This window comes from Ailuropoda melanoleuca, chromosome 14 (assembly GCF_002007445.2).
Source record: "Ailuropoda melanoleuca isolate Jingjing chromosome 14, ASM200744v2, whole genome shotgun sequence".
NCBI lineage: Eukaryota > Metazoa > Chordata > Mammalia > Carnivora > Ursidae > Ailuropoda > Ailuropoda melanoleuca.
Window position 1 is genome coordinate 21,735,488 of NC_048231.1, and position 27,413 is coordinate 21,762,900.

Below are 27,413 nucleotides of genomic sequence, written 5' to 3' on the forward strand. Positions count from 1 at the left end.
GAAAATTACCAAGAGGGTACATCAAGGATAGGGGTATTCTTGCTAAATTTGCCTAACAGGATTCTTGTTCAAGGTAGATCAAGGACTTACTCATCAACATTGGGGTATGAGAATCTTGAATAGATATCAAGGGAGATCAAATATTCGGGATGAAATAAGCTTACTTAGCAGGATTCTTGCTAGTACTGTTGGGCAGGCCAAAGCCTGGAAGAGGTCCAGGGTTGAAGCCTAGTCAAGAAAAGGGCTCAGAGAGCCTGATTAAGTTTGGCTAAAGACAGAGTCTTTGTCACCAGTCAGGGTAAGTCCCTTTGGGGAGTGTAAGTTTTGAACAAAGGCTTGAAGGAGAAAGATAGTTGGCCTGGCCAATATCTGGATGAAACGCATTCCAGGTGGAGGAAACATCAAAGGCCTTAAGACAGAAGTTTGTCTGCAGGGTAAAGGAATACCAAGAAGGCTAGTGTGATTTGCCACCACAGTATATCCATCCACATATACTTCTTGCAATGTGATATAAATACTCCTTCCATTTTTCTGGCCAAACTTTGTGAGCATATTACATGAATGTTGTTTTATACCACAAAGATTTGGGGTGGTTTATTGTGCAACAATAATAACTAGAATATCTACAATGATTGAGGTTGAGTGAATAAGGGATAGAGTAGATGGCAGTGAATTCAGAATGGCATTAACAAGGAGGCAGAAAATGCAGGACATTATGGGCCAGAGTAAAAACTGACTTTTATCATAAGTGAAAAGGGTAAATGAATGAAAGAATAAATATTTTTTAATTATTGGGAAAGATGAACTCTTAAAAGAGAATAATTATTGTGTCCATTAATCAACAGGCTCTACAGTGAAGTGAAAAAACCATTTAGTTGAATCTCAATACTACCACTTATGATTTTAGTCATGGAAGAATTATTTAAATATTTTGAGCCTTATTTTCTTATGTGTACTTTTGCTATGAGAATAAATGTTACGAAACTTATAGTAAGCACCCAGTGTTTGTTAGTTTTCCTGTCTGCACCCTTTAATATTTTGAATATGTTTGGATGCCCATTACAGAGAAAGGGATTGAATTTAATCTGCCTTGCCATTTCTACAAATTAGGTCCAGTAGAATGGAAAAGACAAAGAGGCATATTTTAGCTCTGGACAAGGGTCAATAGCATATTATTGGGTATAGTTACCTGACTCTGAATCTGACTCTATATTTACTAGCTTTATGACCTTAGACAAGTTACTTAAATATTCTAATGCTCATTTTCTTTATTGGTAAAATTCTGCTAATTATAGGATCTGCCTCACGAGTTTATATTAGATTTAAGTACAGAAATCCATCTAAAGTGCTTATCATGATGTTTGACACTCAATATTTATCAACAATTTACCCCTACTTGGAACAAGGAATGTTTAATGAAGATTAACTTCCATTACTGGAAATGTTAAGGGAAATATTGTGTGCCATCTAAAGAAGTTTCTTCATTGAGGAATTCCAGTTCTAAATTCCATCTTTCTCAGTTCCTCTCATGAGATCTTGGGTTTCTTTGATCCATAAGTATATCGACTAGATTTTCTATTTTGTTCTTGTGCATGTGGTTCTAAATTATGAGATTGTATTGTTTGGGATGAGCTAAATTTTGCTGTAATAACAATTCCCAAATCTTACTGGCTTACCACAATGAAAGTTTATTTTCCATTCAAGTTAACATTTCCATTGTGGGTTGACCAAGAGCTGAAGGTAGGGATGTGATGGGAGTTCCATTCATTAGTTTCTCTTGGATTCAAGTTAGTAGAATGATAGTCACCTTGAACATTGTCATTCATAGTGTCAGAGGAAAATGAAAGTTCTAAGTAGTACTTTTTTTTAACTATCTGTGGTGGAAGACCAATTTTTACTTATTTATTTTATTTCTAATCTGTTATGGACCAATACTTTTATAAAATATGATAAAGATAAATCATCAATCACATGTTTGGATGTTGCAGCAATAGTAAATTATGATGAAAGTTTCTAAATGTATATTTCCATCTTCTACTTATCTTTTCATGGACTGAGAAAAAGTAGTTTATGGACCAGTGTGCAGCCCACACTTGGAATAGAACTGATCTGGAGGGTCTCCTGCTGGTAAATACTCTGACCTAGAAATAACATGTCATTTCCTTTCAAAATTCATTGGATGACATTAATCATATGTTCCCTCTCTCAAGAGTGAGAGTCAAGTTCAATCCTGTTGATTGAAGATGGAGGGAGTGGTAAAAGGAAATATTGTAGTTCTTATGATTACCACACTGATAACAAGAACCTTTTTATAAAATATGGAATTCTACGTATAAGCTTGGGAGACTTTGATTCGGTAGGTGGAGGAGGAGTAAATTGAATCAGTACTTAAAAAAAAATCTTCCTCTTGATTTAATTATTCATAGACCTGTTGTCCTAGGTGAAATGCATTTAATCATCTCATACATCATGAAGGAAACTTGGTACCATCCTGTATTAGTCCAGGTCCTCTGAGAAGCAGGCACAAAGACAGGACTGAACTTGCATGGATTTTACTTGCAGAAATGTTTGTGTAAAAGAAATGGAAAGAGAGTAAAAAAACTGGAAGATCCATCAGACCGTAATGGAAGTCTGATCTCAAGTGAAGGAGAGAAGTTTAGGTCAACATGTTATAGATAGCCATGCAGTCTCAGAATGAAACAGCAAAGCTGTTGGGGATACTGAGCCAAAGCTGGATGACAACAGAGTACTATGTCTCCTAGGAATCTGAGTCTGCCTTTTGCAACACCCTTCTCACCCCCGACTGCCCCCATACTTAGTCGTTGTCTGAGACCAGCCTTGGCACAAACCAGTCAATGAATTTCAAAGCACGGCAGCTGAGGCCCTTGGTCAAGTACACTTTCCATGTAGGAGGTTTGCAAGGCATATGCTTATGGCTGCCACATGCCCTCTCTAGTCTCCTGCCTTTAGGAATTTTAAATATTTGTTCCCATTTTATGAATTAATTACTGAGGTCAAGGGCACTTGGTGGATTAAGGTACTGGCACAAGGTCCAGAGCTATTAAATTTGGAAACAGAGACCAGAACCACTTATACCCTGCTGTCCCCAGTGATACGCTTATGGCTTCCCTAATTGAAAATATTTTTAGTGGATATTAAATTATTTTTAATTTTTAATCTGCCGAGCACTTTCTTCTGCTGGAAGCAGCACTACCTTCTTTCAATCATGAAATTTTTGCCTGGTGAGGTCCCGTCTGCCTGACCATAGCAAGTCCCCCAGGAAGGAATGCCTACTCAAATTGGGCCAATTGTGTTCTTCCTTGGGACTTTCAAAGCTTGAACATCCTTGGTGCTGGGGGTAGAAGGCAGGGGAGTCATTGGCAGTCATGTTCCCCTCTCTGTGGTTTAAGTTAGTCCCTGAGGATGGAATAAAAATGCACAAGGAAACAGAGATGAGAAAAGTGATGGCAATACCAGTTGTCCTTGAGGTTCAACAGCACTCGCTTTCTTCTGGCCTTCATATAAGACATCTCAGTATCCTTCCAATAATATCCCTATTTTGCCTAAACTGAAATGAGTTTCTATCACGTGCAACCGAGAGACCTTGACTAATACAATTACTCAGAAATGCAGACTTCGAGATCCCTTATTGTAGTGCTAACACAATGAGGTAATGACTTTTTTCTATTTCCTACTCTTTTCTTTCTTTCCTTCTTTCTTTCTTTCTTTCTTTCTTTCTTTCTTTCTTTCTTTCTCTCTTTTCTTTTCTTTTTTTTTTTAAGTGGCTTTGGGGGAAAAAAATGCCTTTGATAAGCTGTCAGAGACAAGTGATTAACACCTAGATAGGCAGCAGAGGGTTCCACCTAGCCCTGGGAAGGCAAGGAGGGATGGCAGACCAATGAACCATTAGAAACTCCTTGCTCTTGCAATGAAGAGATTGACCCTTTGTTAAAACTCCACCTAGCTTCACAATTAACTCTTGTGCAATTAAATGCTGATAGCATTGAGTTTTCACTGATAAATCAACATTTTATTTCTGAAGGAAAAAGAAAGAGGGATATTAACAAGCCAAGCATATCGAATGAATTTGTTTAAAAAATCATAAAACAAGTAGATTGCTGTTGTGACTAAACTTAAAACTGATATTTCCAATTTGTGTGTCATTGGTGCATACTCATAGCATCTGTATCCTGAACAACTAAAACCTAAAGATAAATCTTTTCAGCACCCTAAACTTAAGTAAGTAGATTGCACTTTAGAGATTAGAATGGCCTGGGTCAGGAGAGCTGCTTTGGTGCCCAGGTTGGCTTTTAATATGGGTGTGATCCTCTGCCCTTAGGTTCTTTGGGCCTCAGTTTTCCTTATCTTTAAAATGGGACTAGTAGAATAAATGATCTCTAAGGCTCCTCATAATTCGATAATTCTTTTATTTAAAAGAAAGTTTTATGTTTGAAGAGAATGTAATTTCTTTCTCTCATCCTGTGGCCCCATTTTGTATGTAGGAATTGGAGACCTGGAGAAGCAATTGATATATGAAAGGTGGGACTTTTTGTCTTTATTGGAAGAATGGAGGCAGCCCTTCCTGGGATGGTAAAACAGCTTGGTTTTCTTAACAGTGACCTATAACATGGTGTGAATAGTTGTAGCCATTCATCTTCTCTCTCTGTGATTTTTTTGTATTACCATATATTTTGCATATTTCTGTATCAGGAATTGATTTAATGGCAGGAAAAAGGGAAATTCAAAATGATAGCTCTAGAGGTGGCAATAATAACATTTCTACTGGAAAAAAATGTAATAAATGGTAGTTCTATATCTGTATACTTTATAATATCTTACTTACATTAGAGCACCTGCCTGGCTCATTCAGTAGAACATTAATTCTTGATCTCAGGGTCATGAGTTCAAGCCCCACCCACATTGAGCAGGGATCCTACTTAACTAGTGGGTGGGGGGAATGGGTAAAATAGGTGATGGGGATTTAAAGAGTGCTTTAATCTTCCTGTGATGAGCACTGGGTGTTGTATGGAAGTGTTGAATCACTATATTGCATATCTGAAACTAATACTACCCTGTATGTCAACTAACTGAAACTTAAGTAAAAACTTTGTTTAAATTTTAATTATTAAAAAGTTTTCCATTTAATTTTCAAAAGTCTTCTAATACTTGAAAATTGGAAAAATTTTCCTACTTTAAAAAGCTGCATGTATTTTAAATGTGTTGGCTAGGGAAGAAACCAGGATGAATTCTTTGAGAGAGAGTTAACCTCCTTTTTTTTTTTTTAAGATTTATTTATTTATTTGAGAGAGTGCACAAGTGGGGGGAGGGGAGGGGGAGGAAGATTGAGAGAGAGAGAGAGAGAGAGAAGCAGACTCCCTGCTAAACTCAGAGCTGGATTCTCAGGCTCAATCCCACAACCTCCTGAGATCAGGACCCCAGCAGAAATCCAGAGTCAGACTCTCAACCAACTGAACCACCCAGGTGTCCTGCCTTTTTTTCTTTTTAATGCCTGAAGAGACTTATTTTCTTATGAAATAGAGTCAAACCTCACACCAGGACTTTTTCTATTTGGGATTCATTTAGGCAAAAATGATTTAAATTATTCTAAACAATAAAGTAAAAAAGAATATTGCAATTGTCAATTGACTTAAGAAAGGAGGTAGGAAACTTGAAGAGAAAATGAGAAAAAAAGCTCTAGACTGAAGGAGGAAACAAGGAGGAAGCTTGGCTTATGGACATACATTGGCCTGAGGTAAAATATTTGCTGGGCAAGACATATTCATTGACTTTTGAGACACAGTGTGATATCTGATGTTTATTCAAAATAATGTTGGTTTGAGCACTATTCTGTATTCTTCCTCCATTACCAAAACATTTAGTAAAAACTTACTGCATAAAATATCTTTGTCTAAATGTTGCTTTAGAGAAGGAAATAAGAGGGTCTATATCCTAGCCAAGTGGGGAAGAGTGAGAGCTCCAGGTGTAGGAAGTGAGCTGTTCAGTGGGACAATCGAGAACTCAGTGAAGTAGAGATTTGGGTGATAGAGGACCGTGAGGTCAAGGGCTCTCTGGGAAGTCTCAGCAAGTAAGGTGAACGTGGGGTGAGCTTGAGCCATTTTGTATAGATAGATAGTAAAGAAAAGGTAGTCCGGGGGCAACCTATTTTCAGCATGTAGCTAAGGCACAGAGAACTTATCTGACTTCTTTTTGGCTAGAAGGTACTATAGACAAAGAGAACAAGGGGGCAGTTTTTCTGAAGTCCAGCTTCATAGCTTCTTGCTGGATGACAGCATACACCTGATGACCTTCTTCAAGCAATTAAGTTACATTTCTGGGTAGATGGAAGTCATCATAGTTACTCATGATAAGTGTTCTTTCTAATATTGAGATGTTCCCTTTTGTCCCATTCTATGTAGTACTTGCCCTGTGCTTATGGAGTTAGCACTCGAACCTGGAAGGCACATCACTGCACTTGAGGCCAACTGGCAGGGAAATCCAGCTTTCATGGACCTTGAAGCCTCTACAGTTTGGCCAGGTGCTTCTTTAAGAAAAAGAATAAAAATTCCCGAATATAAAATTAGATACAAAAGTGAATATTTATCTGAAAAAAGAAATCATAACCAAGTGCATATTTTTAAAAAGGCGGCAAATATCACAGACATAAAAAATACAGAGAAATAATGATTTTTACATTATTTAGCAGCCTGCCACTTGCCTTTCATACTTTTTTTTCCCCTGAATGCTGTTTTGACAGGTTCTTCACATAGCAGTAATTTGTGATATCATTTTCTATTGAGAGAATGGAAAGATAATTCAGTCTTTCCTCTGAAGAGGTTGATTGACATTTTTTTATATTTTTGATAATAATAAAAATATAGATATACCTCTCTGTTTGTAGGATGACTACAGATTTGTACTCTTTCACCATAGGAATTCTATTTGATCCTTCTTTTGCATGATTCTCATCAAAAAAGAAAAGACATGTATGGTGTTGGTAACTGTATCTTGTGTATTGGTGAGTATATTCCTGCTAGGAGAGAACTTCTGTTTTAATTATGCATTTTTGAGAACTGAATCTATCTATAATGTCACCTGTCTAATATGTAAAATTATTCACATTATTGCACATACCAGCTTCTGGATCCAGATCTTTCAGCCTTGTTTCTCCTCTAATTCCCTCATGCTACTGGTTCACATCATGGTAATACCTTGGCCCAGGCACCATGTTCACATCATGGTAACACTGTGGCCAGGAACCTTTGTGTCTGATGTAGGATGAGTTGGCACAGTGGGTAGAGGGAAAATTCCTGTAGGCCATTCCTACAAAAGGAAACTTGCAATAACTGAACCACATGCAGAAGTGACAGAGAACCACATACCTACATGACATCAATCAAAACTGAATGTATCCCTAACTGAACTGCTGTTTAGCCAAGTTGTATAAATGTCTGTAGGCACCCTAACATTACCCAACACGGTTGGAAGTCCAGTGATGAGAAAAGCAGAATGGAAAAAGATAAGTCTTTTTCTTTTTTTTTTTTTTAAAGATTTTATTTATTTATTTGATAGAGAGAGACCTCCAGCGAGAGAGGGAATACAAGCATGGAGAGTGGGAGAGGAAGAGGCAGCCTCCCAGTGGAGGAGCCCGATGTGGGGCTCGATCCCAGAACGCCGGGATCACGCCCTGAGCCAAAGGCAGACGCTTAACGACTGTGCTACCCAGGCGCCCCGAAAAAGATAAGTCTTAACCAATTGTGATTAAAATTCTTATTTTGGCAAATTTTGCAAACACATACTGACCACGTGAGCATATAGTGAGGGTGCCTCCCACAGCCATGGAAGGGGTTTGTACAAGTGAGTGAATCTAAAGCTTAAACTTCATAGTTTCATGGTAAAACCGGTTCAACTAACTGGTCAAAGGATTGCAAATCAGGTGCATTCCATTCTAGGCCAAGTTCTTCGGGTAAAGGTGGGTATTCCAAAAGCGTGCTATTGCTTACTTGGGGTTTTTTCCTCCCTGAGGGAATTCTGGCTTTGGCAGGTAGTGCTGCATAATGAAGACTTGCTAATTTTCCCCTGGTGAGACTGTTATGATTAGATGTGATAAACCTAATCATAACTTTAATAAGAAACTGCTTTCACCTTATTATTTGCCCAAGCTGTGTGTGGGGTTTTATTGGCCATAAACTGGGTTTACTAATTCTTTAGGTTCATGAACAAAGATACCTGGCCTTTTTGAAAAGCTTTCTGGCCAAGTAGTTTCTGGGCAGATCAACTATTACATGTCCAAATGCTCCAAGGAATCAAAAGGGGGGTTTTGACAAAGGCACAAAATTGAGAGGGGCTTCTTGGCAAAATGAAGAAATTTGTTGCTGCTTATCAAAGTCAGCCTCCTATTCCACCCCCTGCCCACAATTTATTATAGTGGATTTCTTTATTGCCTTTGAAAAGTATTAGTAGAGAGACTTCTAAATAGAGTGAGTTAGCCAAGGTCTTAATAGGAAGAGGGGGTAACTGAAGACAGCTTAGTAAAGGGATTTTTTTGCATAAATATAGGCAATGGTGATACATATAGAATGATGATATACTCAACCCTACTGCAGCAATAACCAGCCCTCACATTTGTAACCATGAAGGGTCTAGTGGAGGGAGCTATTATTGACACTTGGAGAGAGAGGTGTAGAGGGGGCCACGTAGCAGACGCAGTGACTTGTGGTGGGGGAATACGGCTATTCTAAAGCCTGGCAGTGTTGAGGCAGGGGAATAAATACCCTGACCTTCCTCTCCAATTGCCCTTTGTACTTTTGCAGGTGATTCTCATTGGCTGAACTCAATAGCAAACCAAAGATCAAGAAGGCTTATTGATATAATCAATAAAGGTCAGGGGAAGGGGCATAGGGCAAGGTAGAGAGTGGATTGAGGGGGGCAAAGAGAAAAATATCCAGCACAGAGGGTTACTTACATTGGAGGAGTTTTACCATGATAAGACTGGCCCAAGAGGAAAAGATCTCCATATTCCTGTCTTAAGAGTTAGGCTTGCGTTTTTTCTCTCTCTCTCTTTTTTCAAAGAGAGACCAGCTGCCTAGATGAGGCACTGAACTCATCAGATAACCTCAAGGTGTCAGCTCCCTTATGGTTTGTCAGCTTCCAAGAGCTGTCCTGCCTGACATTAAGTTGTATTTTCTGGGGGTAGGCTTAAGTTGAATTAAATTAAATAGTTCAAAACTCTTCTTTTTACATATCTATTACAAAATGTGCCCTATTAAACATTGTCTTAACCTTCATCACTTGTAATACAGAAAACCTGTTCCATATGGAATGACATTAAGCCTTTCTTTTGAATATTTTTACCAAAGCAAGTCTTTCCTCATTTCAATGGCTATAATAAAATGAATTTTTCATATGCTAGAATTATCTTTTTCCCTATTTCAGTCAGTGATATTTTTCAAATTCCATATATTCTAGACATTATTTCTTTAGTTTTCTTGAGTTGGAAGACATGTCAATGTTTATGTTTGTTTTTGTTTTTTGTTTTTTGTTTGGCTTTCTAAGTTTTTATTTTAATTCCAATCAGTTAGCACACAGTGTTAACTGTGTACAATATAGTAATTCAGCAATTCCATACAACACCCAGTGCTCATCACAAGTGTACTCCTTAATACCCATCACCTATCTAACCCATCTCCCAAACCCCTTCCTTCTGGTAACCATGTCAGTGTTTATCTTGGTTGAGAAATTCCAGTGAACAAATTTGTGTATTTCTAAGATTGAAATGGACTGAAATTCTACCCCACTCTTTCTGCCATGCCTCATGCAACTTATTCAGAGAAAATCCCATTTGATCATGGTTTAGTCTGGTCACTGAATATTTCTTAGCATCACTTTATGATCTGTAATGGACACCATTACCTTGTGACATGGGAACTCTGAGATAATGAGGATCATTTTGTACTATCCTTCCATTAGTTTTCAGTCATGCTGATCTCTTATTCATCTTCCTTAGGGAATTTATGAATTTTGTAATTGATAAATTTTAAAAAGAGCTTTCTGAATGCTTTAATTTCACATCTTTCTCCAGGTCTTGTTGTGCACTGATATGGAATCTAAATTTCTCTCATAGTGTTTTACTTTCTTTAAATGCATGTCTTAGTTTTCAATTTTTATTTTCTAGCCTAGGTTTTCATTTATAACTGAAGTTGGGAAATAAATATGGAACTGCCTGGAAAGCTGTAGAATCACTAAGTATATAAAACAATATAACATTTTGGTGCAAAACACACATTGATTATGTTGAAGAAAATTTTGCTGTGTTATATGAAATAAGAGAGGAGTCAATGAAAATGGTTAAGTAAGAAGAGTTTTACATAGGATTAAAGCAAAAAAAAGCAAGCACATTGTAATACCACTAAGATAAAGTTTTTAAAAGTATTAAAGTGCTCTATGTTGTTTAGTACACATACAAACATACAGTACATATATACACACTTGAAGTAAATGTATAGAGACATACTTGAGTATGATACATATTAAATTCAGAAATAGTTTTAGGATAGGAAGGTAATGGAATTATGAATGGATTCACACAGACCTTCAGTGGTTTTTGTATTTTTCATCTCTATCAAGGTTCAATCTGGCTATTTTCTTTTTATGTGTCTTCTAGTTTACTAATCCTTTCTGTACCTGTGTCTAATTTGCTATTCAACATGTTTATTGAGTTCTTAGTTTCAGTTATTGTCCTTCTAGTTCTAAGATTTCCATTTTATAATATTTCCAGCTTTCTGCTGAAATTCTCCATCTAATTGTTTAATTTCTGTCAAGAACTGAGAAGGTTCTGAGATTTTATCTCATTTATAAGGTAACAAGTTAGCATGCCACAGTTTCATGGATCTTGACAGAAGGTATGGGGCTTCTCGGGTCAGAGAAATATGACACTATTACCCACAGCACAGTAAGATGTCTGTGCTTCATATTCACATTGATTTCCTTTGTTCTTCAAGTCTAACATGAGAAGTTTAGTTAGGTGTGGCAGTGGATTTGTGTCAATAGAAAAACATCTCCAAATTGGGAAATATAACTCTTTTATAATGAACTGCAAGCAAATCTTCCATTTTTCCTGGAAGGAGACATTCCCTTTATTATACTATATAGAAAACAAATATTCCTACTGCTTCAGAGGGAGAAATTATCACTCTCTTCCGAGGCTGTTTGCTACATTAGTATATTTTAAAAGGTAGTCCAGAGCAAAAGTTGTCAGTACTTTCCTTTTAAGATGGGCAGAAACTCAGGATACCCATAAAGAACTGTATTCCAACAATTCTTGAACTAAATCATCTATTTTAAAATTGTTCTGAATATCTGCATCTTCCATACTTATCCTCTTATTATCTGCTACTTGCCCTTAGTTTTTAGTCCTGAGCCAATCTTCAGTAGTCATAGAGAGTGAGTAAGAAGTAATTTTTTTGGATATTTTATATTATTGAGGTTGTAGGGTTGTATATTACCGTGACACACCTTGGCTTATCTTATCAGAATGTTGTTTTATTGTAGTTACTGCTACTATTATTGGCAGATGCTCAATGAGTTGTTCCAGAAACAAAACAGAAGTGTGGAAGACTTAAATTCAGATAGCAAAATGTCCACATGCTTCCATGAGTAATGCTTCTGGCCCTACTTTCCACTTTTTACTTCTTCTCCGGGAAGGAGGGCATATTCGATTGTGACATAGGGTAAAGTTTTTACAAACTTTCATCCGGAGGCTCCCTCTCTCTTTTTGAAACATCCTGAGTGAACCTTTTGCCATAAGGTGAAGAAATGCTCCCTGGCGAGCAACTACTCCACACAAATTGAAGAGGGCAGAGTGCTCTGAAAACTAACAAGTGTTCTGCTACATACATCCAATGAATTGTTCTCAATCTCATTAACCCAAATCCTCCTCTTTTCTTGGATAAGGCTGAGTGAGTGGATAAGGAGGAAAGCACAAACTAGAAAAGAACTTCCTAATATTTCAAAGAGAACAAGAAGTTCTATTTCATAGAAACAGCAATACCACCCTATAAGGCAGAAAACATGCATGTTTCCCTTCTCTTACTGCTATAAGTTGCTGGGAGAAAAGACCTATTTTTGTCTAGTGCTCTGCTATGACTGGATAGGTGTGTTTAATTCTAGGAGGAAAATGATGGGAAGCCAGAATGTGGCAGTAGACCAAACTGCATTCTCTAATCCAGTTCAGTAGAAACCAAACATATTTTGATATTTCATCTGCTTATGCCTTCTGTTTTTCAATTGGTTACACATGGTAGCAGAAAGGGTATAGTTGTCCATTCTAGGTACAACATGTAGGTCAATGAAAGCCCAGATTTATGAATCTGTCATTTGCTTCTGGTTTTTCCCCATTTGGGGGGCCATCTTGTATATTACTTCATGGAAATTGACGCAAACCAACAGAGGAGTAGACAATAGTGAAGTCACACTGAGAAGTAGTTACTGAGTTCAATCATTAACTGACTCATTTCAGCAACCTTCCTACCCCGCTTTATTTATGCTGGGATTTCAGCAAAATGACAACCATAAGTCAAAGACCTTCAGAAGTTGCTTCTAGATGATCAACAACACAAACGCTGAATCCACAAATGCCAAGGGTCAACTGTGTGCATGTACTAGTGTGTGAGTGAGACCAGTGCAGAAATAACACAAGCATTGTAATCCCCTTAACCCATTAATGGAAAGTGAGAGGAATTCAGACCAGCACATGGGGTTAACTCTTTTTGCCAGAGGGCCTTTCTCTTCAGAGTTTTTCTTTTTTAAGAACCATAGACATTTATTTTATTGCCACTCTATTCTGCTGCACGGTTTTTCCCTGGGCTAAGAATGGAATTACTAACATTGCTTGTTCCATACTCTGAAAATTGCTGTCAGGTGTGAATTAAATGTTTTATTTGAAGATTTGAGCTCCTTCTCATCAGTCACAAAGGGAATTTTTATGGAATAATACTTGTTGGCACTAATATAATTCTTTTCATCTTAGACTCTCTAAGTGCTTTGTAAACCTTCTCTCTCTGCGATCTACATTTCAATGAGTCTTATCACCCCTCCATCTAGCATCACTGACAGAAGCTTTATACTAATTCCCTCAACTCTTCCAGAGCTGCTTTCAGTTCCATGCAAGTGGCAAACATTTGAATAATTGTTTCTGGGTTCTTAGAGAAAGGAATAAGACAACTTTGATGATCTTCTGGCATATTGTGAATTCAGAATTTAGTAGGGGTGCTAAGAGTAAAATGTGTCCCTTGAGCTGACAGGGTGGAGAGAAAAAAGAATGTTAATAGGGGGTTAAGAATAAGCAAGCAGCCAATTACTCTTCCCCTCCTCGCCCCTTCTCCCAGCAAGCCCACCAAAACTTTTCTTGATCTTAAAAAGATCACAACTAGGGACTTTAAGTTATTCCACATTCCCATTAAGGTGTTCAATTCGTAACTGTTTTCTAGTCGCTTATGCCATAACATGTTTGACTTGGAAGGAATGGTAAACACTACTCATAATCATTAATAATCCAGCCAAATGATTCCATAGTTGAGGCACTGAGGTTCAGAGACATCTACTCTTTTATACAATATCAAGCACAAAGTTAATTAGTGCAAAGCTAGGTTGCTGGATTTTTTACTGCTCTTCACTCCTGCAACCTCATATCAACTATATTCTATACCCTTTCTTTTCCTTTCTTTTTCCCTCCTCCTCCTCCTCTTTCTTCTTAGTCTTCATCTTCATTTTCTTCTTCATGTAATAGCTAGATCTTTATCACATGGACAAGAGTGTTTTACAAGAATGAGAAAAAAATAAATACTAATTAAAATGCAACCAATATCTAGAAGAGAAACAGACCAGACTCTCTTCCTTGTCATTGAGTCTGGCTTTTACTTGTACATTCTGTGTCATTTAAACCTTTTATTATGTCTTAGGGCTTCATCCCTAGGGATTCTGCAAAACACAGGTTGTCATGTGAGGATAGAGCCTGAAATGTGTCATATATCTTGAAATAAGAACATTAGGAAAGCGGGTTTCAGAGTATGATATAAAAATAACCACAGAGACCAGATTCTTTAACGAATGGTCATCCTTACCTTTTATTCACCAGTAGTTTTTACCTTCCCTAGCAAGCCATCTTTTAGAGTTTGGATCATTTAAAAATGTTTTTACTTTTAAAATCCTGTGGAGGAAATAATATTAGATGTTGACAGCTAAGAAGGCAATATGCCAAGAAAATTAACCTGTTGGCTAACATTTTGAAGGAAATCTGAGATGTATGTTTCTAACTGCCTTTCCTGAGTGGTTCCTTCTTACTCCTGTGTGATTTATATAACCCTCAATTACTGGGTAGCACCTGTAAAACAGAATCATCCAATGTTAGTGCTGGCAAGGGACTAAGAGATCCAAAAACCTTCATTTCGCTGATGAGATTCAGAAGGGTGAAATGACATATCCAAGGTCACTTTGTAATTTCTCTCTTACATTTGATTTACTTTGGATGTCAAGGTAGATTATTCTTTACATTCTGGAAGGATGGAATTTCAACATAAGAGAGATCTTTATGGCAATTTGGCCCCGGAGAATTTACATAGAGCAGGAAATTTCGAATGATGATTCCCACAACAGTTTTAACTTGGCCACAGTCAGCACGCCCGTGAAGGCAGAGTCTCTGGGATTACTACATTAGCATCCTTTCTTTTCTTTTTCAGCATTAAAAAATTTTTTAATTGAATTTTAGGTTTTTGGGTATACTTGGTAGCTGCATTCATTTGGGAAGACATTTCTTGTCAACCAAACACACTGCCTTAGGAAAAGAAAAAGGACCTCCAGGGAGTTAGGCCTGTTTAAACAAAGAGCCATCTCCGGATGTGGGATGCACAGAGCCGCGTCCAGGCAGAGCGCCACTGAGCTGCTTTGCCAAACTCATTAAATTCTGTCTTGCCTGCCACAATCACCAATAAGTTAAGAGAGTGTTTTGTCATCCTCATCTCTCTTAGGCATCAGAGTTTTAGGAATTCTCCTCTCCTAAAATGACAGTATTGTCTGTTGTGCTGCAGTTTGCCTTTCTTTTGAGGGCTATGTGGCACTTCTCAGAGATTATGGCAAATCATTCTAGAAGTTTGGCAGGAGTTAGAGTTAAAAAAGTCTTTATAAAATCAATTGGAATGTGGTTAAATGAAAATATGCTGTATCCCACAACAAAATAAAAGTTCAGATAGATTTTTAACTCCTTTTCCTAAAATTATGTAAGAGTTCCTTTATGAGTCATTTCTTCCCACCCCCACAATTTACACAAGTGGAACCAGGCATGTGGAGGTGGTAGGAGTCTTGGCCAAAATCAAGTGGGGCAAAGAAAACACTAGAAGCCTAAAATCTAGCATCTAGCTAGTACAGAACTTGAAAATATGTCGTAGAATGAATCAGTTCCCAGTAATACTTTTCTTATTGCACCGTGGTTACTTAGTTACCTGCCCATCAGGTCACTCATCCCTGTCCCTCACCTCCTCACTTGTGGATGACCCCACTGAAGTTGACTCTGGCCGACCTGCATTCAAGTTGAGACATTTGAGTTCTCATGCACCAAGGCAGTCCCAGGTTCTGCATCTTTCTACATGGCTTGAACAGGCGCTTCAATCAGTGACTTAATTTGGGACGGCTGAGAGCACAGCTCCTTATCTACTTGTTTCCTTAACATGGACATTTTTAATCAGGCGCCTAATTTGGTCCTGGGGGACCTCACTCTGCTTTAATAATGCATGTGACACAATTTACCTCTTTGCTTTCAAAGTTGTTAATTATGGAGCACATTTCAAATGAGCTATTGCAGCCAAGAAATCATCCCTTTTGGATGCATACATACTTTAATGCTGAGAAGGAGCAATAAACATGGAAGGGTTATGAAACACCTCTCCATATGGACAGTGGTGCTTTGCAGGGGGCCAAACAGGGTAGCCATGAAGACTTTTTGGTGATGGCCTCATATTAAGTTGTATTTCAGGTTATGCTACAGACCGTATAACCCAGAGGGCTTAACCTGCTTTCAAAGCAGAGAAAAGAAGAGCAGACAAAGGCAAGCTTTAAATGGGCTAGGGCATTGATCTCTTTAAGGAAGTAGATTCCATTTCTTCAGGGGAAGACAGATTTGTTTGTTTGTTTGTTTTTTATGCCTTCTACTGTGAGGATAGCTAATTGCTGATTGCTTCAGGCTTTCAGTGATCTTTGGGGTGTGTTCTCAGACTCATATGTGTTATGAATCCTTACAGTCAATAAAGCTATTACTTCTTAATAAATTAAGAAGGTGTCAGTGAAATTTGCTATAGGCTCTCTGGTCTTCAGACATACAAATGCTGTTTAAAAACTGATGCTGTTAAAAAGATTTAAACAATCACCTAAATCACTGTGCCTTAAAAGCAATGAAACTCAGCTAACCCATTTGCACATGTTCACCTCAAAAGATGGCTTTTAGTGGCTTCGTTCCAGAGCTTCCTCTATTATTTTCTCATTACCTGGAATGATTGCCAGGCTTTGTAAATGACTTTGGGTGCCATACAAAATATTGACTTTAACCCTCTAGGGACATTGTCCTAGCAAATATGATCATTAGGATTTGGAGTATGGAATAGGTCTTCATGAAGTGGCCATTTTATGTCATCTACTCAGAGGCATGCTTAGTCTATTCCGGGAGCAAGATAGAAGACAGAACTAAGAAAAGCTTTCCTCTTTGTTTAATGAGAAAAGCCAGGGATTTTGTTTTTTATAAACCTCAGGTTGAGCCCAGATTTACTAGGCATTTCAAAGGCCTTTGGGATATAGTCTGGGTGGACCAGGGCAATGTGATCATGTCTTTGTACTCATCAGCAAGCAAAGAAGTAGAAAGTAGATTAACTTTTTGAACACATGGGTGACAATGATTCTCCTTCTGGGAACTGACCTAATATGAGAAATTCTGCCAGTAGAAACTAGGTATTTTGCAGAGTAATAAAACTATGATATAAAAGGGTAAAATCTGATTATTATTTGGCTAGACAAGAAGCTGGAGAACTATCCCTCCTGTCCTATGTGAGGAGAAACTATGGTGACTATAAATGGCTACTCGTGTGGGGGACTCAATATCTTGGCCTTGGCTTTCCTATTTCTCAAGTGAGAACTTTGGAGAAGACGGTGACAAAGGGCCCTTCTATCTTGAATATTTTTATGGTCCAGATGGTAAGATGCAAGTGTAGGATAACAGAGAAAATGTTGCTCAGGGTTTCAAAAAGGCTGGTGGTAATTGCTGAATACTAAATTATTGGTACTCCTTTTGGTCATGTAGAACGTTTCCAGTTTTTCACAATGCTGTACTGAATATTCTTGATCTGAATCTTTTTCTTTGGAATAGATTCCCGAAGCTAAATCAAAAGTAAGATGTCTATAAGACTTATTATATTACCAGAACAAAACCAGCAAATTAAACTCTCACCAGATATGTGATTTTGCCCATTTTATTACAAATGCCCCTCAATGGATGTTATAACAAAAATAAATCCAGATCAATATAAGAGTTTTGAAAATGAATTAACAACAGCAAAAGATATGGATATACATTTTTATATATTTAGTATCCCCCCTTTTCTCTTTCCCTGACACTCAATTTCCTGCCCTAATTTAAATAATCTCACCCTATTTATAAGACCTTTCAGCTTTTGGTAGCCTCTTTGATATACATCAATGGAGACCTCAATCAAGGTCAAGTGCAATTATTTTTTCCCCAAGACGCTGGCGGGGGACAGAATCCTATTTTATAACAAGTATTCCCAAATCCCCATCTAATTTTTCTATTGTGCAGTGGATATGTAGAAAGGATCTGGGGTATTATATAAACTAAGTCCGTTATTAGAATTGAAACCAGAGAGGCCTAATGGCTTCCCCTTCATTGCACAGCTCTTCATAAATAAACATAGAGCATTCTGGATTGAAGAATGTTCATAAACAGCTATCAGTGTGGCAAATAAAAAGAAGTAATATATGTGGCATTGAAGAAAGTAAGACACTGAGTCATTTTCTTTTTAATCTTTTTAATTTTATTTAAATTTTTTTTTTTTAAGATTTTATTTATTTGGCAGAGAGAGAGAGAGAGAGCGAGCATGCATGCAGAAGCAGGGGGAGCAGCAGGCAGAGACAGAGGGAGAAGCAGTCTCCCCACAGAATAGGCAGCCTGATGTGGGGCTCAATCCCAGAGCCCTGGGATCATGACCGAGCTGAAAGCAGATGCTTAACTGACTGAGCCAACCAGGTGCCCCTTCTTCTTCTTTTTAAAATACATATTAGACTTTTAAAGTCCAGGCCTATCATTTAGGAGACTCATGGTAATTTTGTGCAAGTTAATTTATCTCTCAGGATCTCAATTTTCTCAAATTATAAAACAAAATAGAATAAAAACTCTTAGATTGAATCAAACCTCAACTTTCTTCTAAAGTTAACATTCAAGGATTTTCTCTAGGTCATGCCAGTGGCCTGTTAAAAAGGCTGTTTTTAAGGAGAGAGTTATTGTAAGTCCAGGAAATACTAAGATTTTCATCTTTGTGCATTTTTTTAAATTGCCAACAACCAAAAATGGCAGATCAAAGGCCTAAGTTTTATTTCCCAAGACATATAACCAGGCCAGAATTTAAAAGCAATGTTGAAGAATAAAATATCAACCTACTCTGTTGAATTTGGACTTGGGTCCTATAGTAGAAATTATTATACTGTATGGGGCAGAGAGTGGGTAGGGTTCATTCTCAGGCAAATGTTGGGATTTCCTCTGCCAAAGTGAACTTTATAGATTTTCACACAATTTCTGAAGGGCCTGTGGTAGAGTGTGAATACTTTAGACCAATCACCAAGAAGTCTTATTTTCTTTCTTAGATTTATTCTACAAAAATATGTAAGACATGGCACCTGGGTGGCTCAGTCATTCAGGCAGCCGACTCTTGGATTCAGCTTGGGTCATGATCTTAGGATCCTAGGATCCTGTCCTGCAATGGGCTCCGTGCTCAGTGGGGAGTATGCTCTGGGATTCTCTCTCTCTCCCTCTGCCCCTCTCTCTTTCTCTCTCTCAAATGAATAAATAAATCTTTAAAAAAATGTGTAAGACACTGACTTTGATCTCAAGGAGCAGAGTAGTGCAAGAGGTAAATATAATCCGTAATAATTATAAAATAATTTAATACGCAAGGTAATAGAGATAAGATTAAGATACAAAGGAATAAAGTGGTCCCATCTATCCCAGCTTTGGGAGGGGAAGAGTAATCAGAGAAGGTTTCTAGGGAAGACAAACTCTAGAGACACTAGGTGATTTGCCAAAGACCATATTGCTAATTAGTTACAGAGCAAGCACTGGAATCTATATTCAGTCTCTTTCTTGAGTGTCTGAGTTCTTTTTTTTTTATTTTAAGATTTATTTATTTGAGAGAGAGAAAGAGAGAATGCACACAAATCACCAGTGGGGGGAGAGATAGAAGGAATCTTCAAGCAGACTGCCTGCCGAGTATGGGTCTCACCACTGGGTGGTCCACATGTGGCTCAACATGGGGTTGGATCTCAAAACCCTAAGATTGTGACCAGAGCCGAAACCAAAAGTCAGTTGCTTAACAGACTGAGCCACCCAGGTGCCCCACTGAGTGTCTATGTTCTAATCTACTTTAAGGAGATGGAAATGGAAGAATCTCAGATGATGCAGTGCTCTTTCCTCTACTCTATACAACTTCCTTAAGTACACTTAACACTTGTCTGCTTATAGTAAAAGAAATTCAAGGATCTCCAGGGCAGTAACTGCCCTGTTCTCTTATTGTCAAACTTTTCTCTTTCATCAAACTGTTGCTTGTTTATTGTCTGGGTGTTATCCAGATGTCTTCTTCTTCTGAAGAGCACCACGGCGTCCTAGTTTTAAGGAATGCATTACATTCCCTTGTTTTCTCACACTTAACATATCAGGTGTGACAGTGTGAGGGGATGCGTGTAAAAGGCAATGGGTAATTATTTGGTGCTAACAATAATCAGTGTATGTTCGCTGACTTTATTATTAGTTCTTGCAGAACCATACTGAGGAAGGCAAATCCATTATTTTATAAAGGCATTAAAAGTCAAAGAACCAAATTTTTTCTTTTTCACTGTCTAAACTATTCTTCTTTATATCTCTGCATAGATAATTCATCAGCTCCTCAAGGGCAAAGATAATTCTTTACTCACTTTTTTTTTCATCTCTCCAGAGTACCCGGCACAAGAAAGAAATGCATCCCAGGTAGCTACTATCCTTTCAGGCTGGGATACAGAGTGAGATACACAGAGCATGCCTTATCCTAACCTGGAGTCCAGTTCAGCTGAACCCCAAAGGACACAGAAACTTGTGGGTGAGAAATGTAAATATTTGTTGTTGTATGACATTATGGTTGTGTGTCTATTTGTTACTGAAGCATTATTATAACAATAGCTAACAGATATGAACATATAACCGACAGCCCAGTATACTGAACATTAAACCTACCAGTTGCTCCAACTGCTTGAGTTATATACTTACCAAAAGTCAGTTGTCTTTGTTTCCATACTTGTGTGTCAGCTGTACCCATTATTCGAATTATATCATTTACTTTATGTTATAGTAGTCAATGAATCATGTTAGAGAAAAAAACTTGTTTCTATAAAACTAAGTTGAATGCTTTTTAAAGACTTAGTGAAAATGAATTGTTAAAACATTTTAAATCAAATGAAGTGTTGGTGAGAGCTTTTAAAAAGACTGGAGAGGGGCGCCTGGCTGGCTCAGTTGGTGAAGCATGCGACTCTTGATCTCAGGGTTGTGAGTTTGAGCCCCATACTGGGTGTAGAGATTACTTAAAAATAAAAGCTAAAAATAAATGTTAAAAGAAAAAAAGACTGGAGAAAAATATCTAGAAGGATTTTAATTCAGATTGTTTTTTACTTGCTTAAGTTCCCCTTCTCTCTTTAAAGAAATTAAAACTGGGCATTTTAGATGATGTTACATATGGTTTTATGCAAGGAAGGTGAGTTAAATTTCAATTATTGGAGATAGCCTCATGGAAAAGGCCTTGACCCTTAATGAAAGATTGCTGAGCACATGCTTATTTATGTATTTAGTAAGATAAAATGTTTAATCTGTATTTGTATACATTTTTACGATTTCCTTTTATAACTAATTTTTTTGCCTAACTGAACAAAAATCATCTTAATTCCTTTATTAAGAATGTCATAGTTTCCCAGTTTTGATTTTTTTCATAGTAGCTGACTGAGTTTCAGGAATGCTGGGAGTTTCTGGTTATTTGAACATGTTGTTGTTGTTGCCCCTACAAAATCATACCTCAGAATCATCTAGATTTGAACAAATCCATAAATGGAAAAGAAAAGACAGCCACAGCTCTCATGTTTTCACCTGGTTTTTTGGTTGCTCCCAAATGAAACCACCATATACATTATTTACCTGAAAACCTAAGTCTTTGCAAAGTATGCATGAAACAGAGCCAATTATAAGGAAAAAAATCACTAACATTTTCCATGCATCTGGACTTGGCTAGAGGTTTAGAAAAAAAAAACTTGGATTCATTTCAGAATTTTAAAGAAAATATTGCATATATTGATTGATGAACCATGCTGCTGGTAGTGGTTTCTGAGATGCTGATGGTCACCTCCTGGGAACCATTCTGAGATGAATGCTCTGTGACATTTTAGGATCAAAAATCAATCTATAGGTGATGACATTCAGTCACCACTGACTAAGGTTGGGATTGAAAAGAGAATTCCAATTGGAAAAGCAAGCTTCACACCACATTACCCATAAGTCCATGGCTTGGAGTGCAGGGACTAACAACACAAAGAAATCCAAGAGCCACTCAACACCAACTCACCAACAGTTTGGGACACATGTGAACAATTTGCAAAGAAAGGGAGTTCTGGCTCAGACATTTGGGCTATTCTAGTTTCAAGAGTGTCAGTTCTCACCTGGACAGAAAAGGTAGACGGGGGCTTGGCTTTAATAAAGTATACAGACTCTAGACAGTTTCTAATACAATGAGATTATCATAGGCCCATAAAACAACATATTCAAAGACACTGAGCTACAGCTAAAGAAAGTCAGGTGGCAGTTTTCAAAGATATTCTTGCACTCCAGGATATTATTTTGCATTAGGGTTTTTTTTTTCTTTCAGATTTTGAGAAAATGGAAGAATTGAACTATTTGTTCCAGGCAGATATGAAGAAATTCTTGGGTTAGAGGTATAAAAAATGATGTGAAAAGTGACTATGGGTATGATGTGTTGACATTTATAAGTATGCATGAACCAATTCAAAAATAGTAGACTGGTAAAATTGAAGATCTAAGGTTGTTGCTGTTCTCATTCAATTAACAAACTAACACCAGAAAGTGCATCAGGGAGATTATTTTAATATTCCTGATATAAAATATGCCAACGTAGGGGATGAAATCTTTTCTTTTCCCCCTACCTATTTTGGGTTCATTAGCTGGGGCCATGCAAAGTAGACTGACAGAAAGTGGATTAATAAAAAAAAACAAACAAAAAAACCCACAGTTTATTAATGTGTGCAGTACACATCACATGGGAGAAATCTCTGTGATGAATAACTCAAAGAGGTGGTTAGAACTTGGGCTTATACAGCATCTTAACAAGGACAATAAATTTATAGAGAATTGGCAAGACAAAGGAATAGGATTTTAGGCTTCCAAAGGCAGCAAACTGTGGGAAGGGAAACATATAGGGGTAACTAATGGAAGTTAAAGACTAGTTAGTAAAGGTTGTTATGCAGATCCCTCCAGTCCACTCTTTGGGCTAATGAGGATCTTGGCTTGTCTCCTGTGATTAACTTCTGTCCTTCCTAGAAGAGAGAGGAGAGGGGGACACTTTTACAGATTTATGTCCTGTTTCAGGCAAATAGGGGAGGATAGAGAGTTTTTCTTTTAGCTCAATTGCCTTCAGCTCAAAATAATCCTTATGCCAAAGTAGTAGATTTTGAGGTGATATATTCTGCCACTGTCCTTCAAGCATAATTGTGCCTGAAAATATCCATGTAACAATAAAAAATAACCAAAATGAGGGATCTATGATACAGTAAAGAAATTACTGGAATGGTAATAAAAAGAGCCACTTTAAGTGTAGGCTATACTATTTCCTAGTCTTACAACCTTTGAGAAGATTTTGGCGGGACCATGTTGTTATCTGAAAGCTTATCAATGCAATACAAGGTATCAATACAACTGTTATCCAGTTATCAAACACATGTCACAATATAATACATGAGAGCAATCTGTATCCTAATACCACCTTAAATTTGATTAGCACTTTATAATCAATTGAATGACACAAATATTGACTTATTTGGATATTTACTTAGTACTCAGACACTTCAGTGTCTCCAGCTATTTAGTGGAATTATTTGTTTTTAATAACGGGTGTTTGGTGTTTTCTGGATAACACTGGAAACGGTGACACTGATATGTGTGGAGAGGGAGGGGTGTCAAGGAACTCCATCACCAACTCTGTACAAGGTTCAGTGGCCTGCAGCCCCTGTAGTTGATAAGTATTCTTGAAAGAAATGGCTTTATTAAGCACTCTGCTGACAGGCTGCCCTTATGATCTGAGCAGATGGCAGTCGCTGGTCTCTGCTTCTTTCCTCCCACAAGCCCAACTGTCTTTATACCTAGAGAAATCAAAGTGAATAATATATAGCTATTGGTAACGGAAAAAACACAAACTCCAGCCTTTTTCTATTTTAATTGGACCCTCAAGCAGGGGAACAGGAAGACAGTGGCAGCTACAACACTCAGCTTCAGATGTTTTGTCTCCTGCATATGGAAACAAAGAGTCCTTTATTCTGTTCTCGGCATGGTTATTTTTCACACAGGAAGGGATGGGGTGGTTGATACAGATAGACTTGTCTGATTTCATTCCATCACATCTCCATTATTCCCTTTCTTTCACATTAATTCTCCCCTTACTGTTTGTACCTTAGAAATATTTGTGGATGCTTTTTCTGGCTATACTCTCTTAACTGATAATGAGCCAAATTCTACATGTTTAATTTTTCCCCTTTTAACAAATTTAGCTCAGTGGTGAAGTGAAGCAAGTGGGCTTTGGAATCAGATCTGATGACAGTTTTCCTCATTTACTTTGAAACATACTACTTAACATTGGGATATACATTTCAAGACTCAGATGCCTCACTTTAGAAAATGGGGAAGTCTCAGGACCTTTCTCAGAGGATCTTGAGATGATTACATGAGATAATTTCTCTGACATGATTACTCAGTCCCAGATTATATGCTAAAATTTCAGTTAAAGTTTTATGAAAAATACTTCTGTCTCTTATAACTGAAATACTTTAAATTTCCCAACTTCAGGCAGATTCTTGGATTCAAAAATTCATATGTGGTAGTATATAGAAGGAGACTTTGACATTCATGCTGGTTGGTTTCATTAAAGTCAATGGTCACTCAGTCCAAGAGATTGAGACAGCAGTCTCCCCACCCCCCACCCCACGCAAAATAGCAGCTTCTAAATTATAAGTCCTAACTACCACACAAGAGAGAAGAGCTATGTGTGGAGTCTTCTTTTAAGGGTCATCTTAAAAAAAGGCATGGAGTCAGGGAACTTTGCAGCTCTTCATTAATTTCACAGCTTGAGAAAGTTATGTTAATGTGCACTAGACATGGTAATGTTTTAGGATAATCTATCTGCTGAAACATTCCTGTGTCATCTATTAGACTTGTTACTCAGTGGGATAGCTATACAACTGATGAAAGAACCAGCGATCTCACTGATTTTCAACTGAAGTGAAATACATTTTCTTAGTAAATTTCAGCATTAAGATTTTATTTTCTTAAAGTTGAATTGAAGCAGATAAGGGAAAGGATGATGCAAAACACATAGTGAAAGCACGTAGTACTGTTTTGTGCTTGCCGTGTCTGCTCTTTGGGACTAATTATAAATGTAAATTTCTCTTATGAAGAAACTTTCCCTTTGCCTTGCCATTTTCCCTTTTCTTTTATGCTCCACCTACCAGGATGAACCTGGCAGGAACCCGTAGGGTCATGAAAGAATGAGCTGAATTCATTTCTGAATTTTTGGCATCTCATATTCTACAATCCAAGTTGGTCTCTAAATCTGGCAGAGTACCTGGTGGGCCATTCTCCACATGGGTGGAGAATGAATGAGTTAGAGGCATGTCTCTTTCACCTTTGTTTAACTCAAAGGTCAGTATGACTTTTAAAATTAGTACATTTCATTAGTTGCAAAGCTCTGATTGAGAAAAATTGAGGAAGTAGCTGGGAGTGGGGGGTGTGGGGTCATTTCACTGTTGTGACAAAACCCACGTCAAACTGGTTCTTTGCCGCTCTGGCTAGGAAGGACCCTCACATATGATTGAGGAACAGAGTGTCCCTCCCCAAGGGTGGGTTTTTTTTTTTTTTTAAATGTACTGTGATTGAAAAAGGAAAGAAAAGGACGGCCATTTGAGCAGTTTTATAAGTTAAGGCTATGAAAGCTGTAATTTGAAAAACTACGTGGGTGGCAATGTTGTTTAAGGGGGAAAAGAAAAGATAATTATGGGAAAAAAACACCCAGACACACAAATCAGGAGATGCTAATTACATAAGATGGTTAATTTAGGAAATACAGCTGAATTAGAGTCAAATTTCATATGACTCAGATTTTAAAGCAGCAGCAAAATAACCAGAGAGCTTGGGGCAGTCTGGCATACATTTTGGAGGGATAAAATCAATATCGGTAATAGCTAATGTTTGTTGAATGCTTACTATGTGCTAGGTATTGTGCTTTTTAATGTTTTATCTTATTTATTTCTTAAAACAACTCCTAAAGTAGTATCATTTTTCCCCACTTGTCAGATAAAACAACTGGGGCACAAAGTAGTTATACTATCCAAGAGCTAGTCCTGGAACCTAAGTCTATCCGACCACAAAGCTTCTTATTTACCAAGAACTCCTTCTCAGACAATCTTATATAATTCTGCAAATCAGAGGGCTTCTCCTGGAAGCCAAATCCAAGATCGTGGATTCAGAAGAACAAGGAAGCTGGAAGAAACCTGTATGTCACTTGCCTCTGTATATTATCTTTAATTTTGTTCTTACCAACCTAGGGCTTGCTATTAATGTTAACCAACTTACTAACATCAAAGTACTCTTTAAAACATTATTTAAAAAGCAATAGAGTGTTATTTCTTAACAAACACTTAATGCAATACCTTTAGTGACTAGATGAAATAAAAATAAAGTCTTTGAGATGTTTAATTTGAAGAGAAGCCCAAATGAGAGATATGGAAGAAATTTGCTCCAGGGAGAGGGGAAAAATGTCAATGTCTTATATCTCTTTTGGACTCTAATTACAGTCTCATTTGTATCTATTTTTCTTCTTCCCTCTCTCCCAAAGAAGTTTGGAACCATAACAACAGATGTGGAAAGCCACATCTCTATGGGATAGTGTCTATCCTCATGTTAAGACCAAACTCATTTTATCTCTTCAACAATGTATTCACTGGTTTCAGCACAATGACTTCACATTTTTTTAGCACCTCAAATATTTATACCAATTTGTCAGCAGCAAGTATCAGTGACAAGTGGAGATAAAGTATTATTTATGCTGAGATATCCAATTTTTAGTTGTTTGACTGCTTTCCTGAAAGATGATGCTTTGGAAAATAAAATGCAACATTTATCATTGTTTGGTTGACTATGGGAGGTGGAGCTTGCTCTCTTCACTGTACTCAGTTCACAGAACTGAGCCTTCACAGACCATCCCCCATTCAACCTGTGGCTCCATAGCCCCAGCACAAGAGAGACATTTATTTGCAAACCACTTTTTGAAGGGCAGAGCAATGCTAGGGTAAACCGGTTTTAATAAAGATAAGAACAGGTTGAAGAATCTATTCTCTACAAGTTGCAACCTGTTTCAAAGCCAATGCATAAAAACCATTGCAGTTTTTGGATTTGCATGGGGACTACAACATCACATTGTTACTATTTGGGGATGGGAGGAGGAGAGAAAGAGTGAATGACAGATGGAAGAGAACAAAATGGCTGACACTTTCAAAGGGCAAGTGTAGAAGACTGTATTTGATCCTCACCACATTATTCTTTATGGAGTATTTTAAATAATAATTTAATTAATTCATGAATTCAACCAATATTTATTTAGCACTTATCATGTGCCAGAGACTATTCCGTAATATAGGGATATAGCAATGAACAAAAGAGACACAGTCCACTCCCTCTTGAAGCTGCTATTTGAGTGGGTGAAACAGATAAGAAATGAATAAACTAGAATAAAGTATGTCAGATAGTAACAGTATTGTAAAGAAAAATAGAGCAGGGGCGCCTGGGTGGCGCAGGCGTT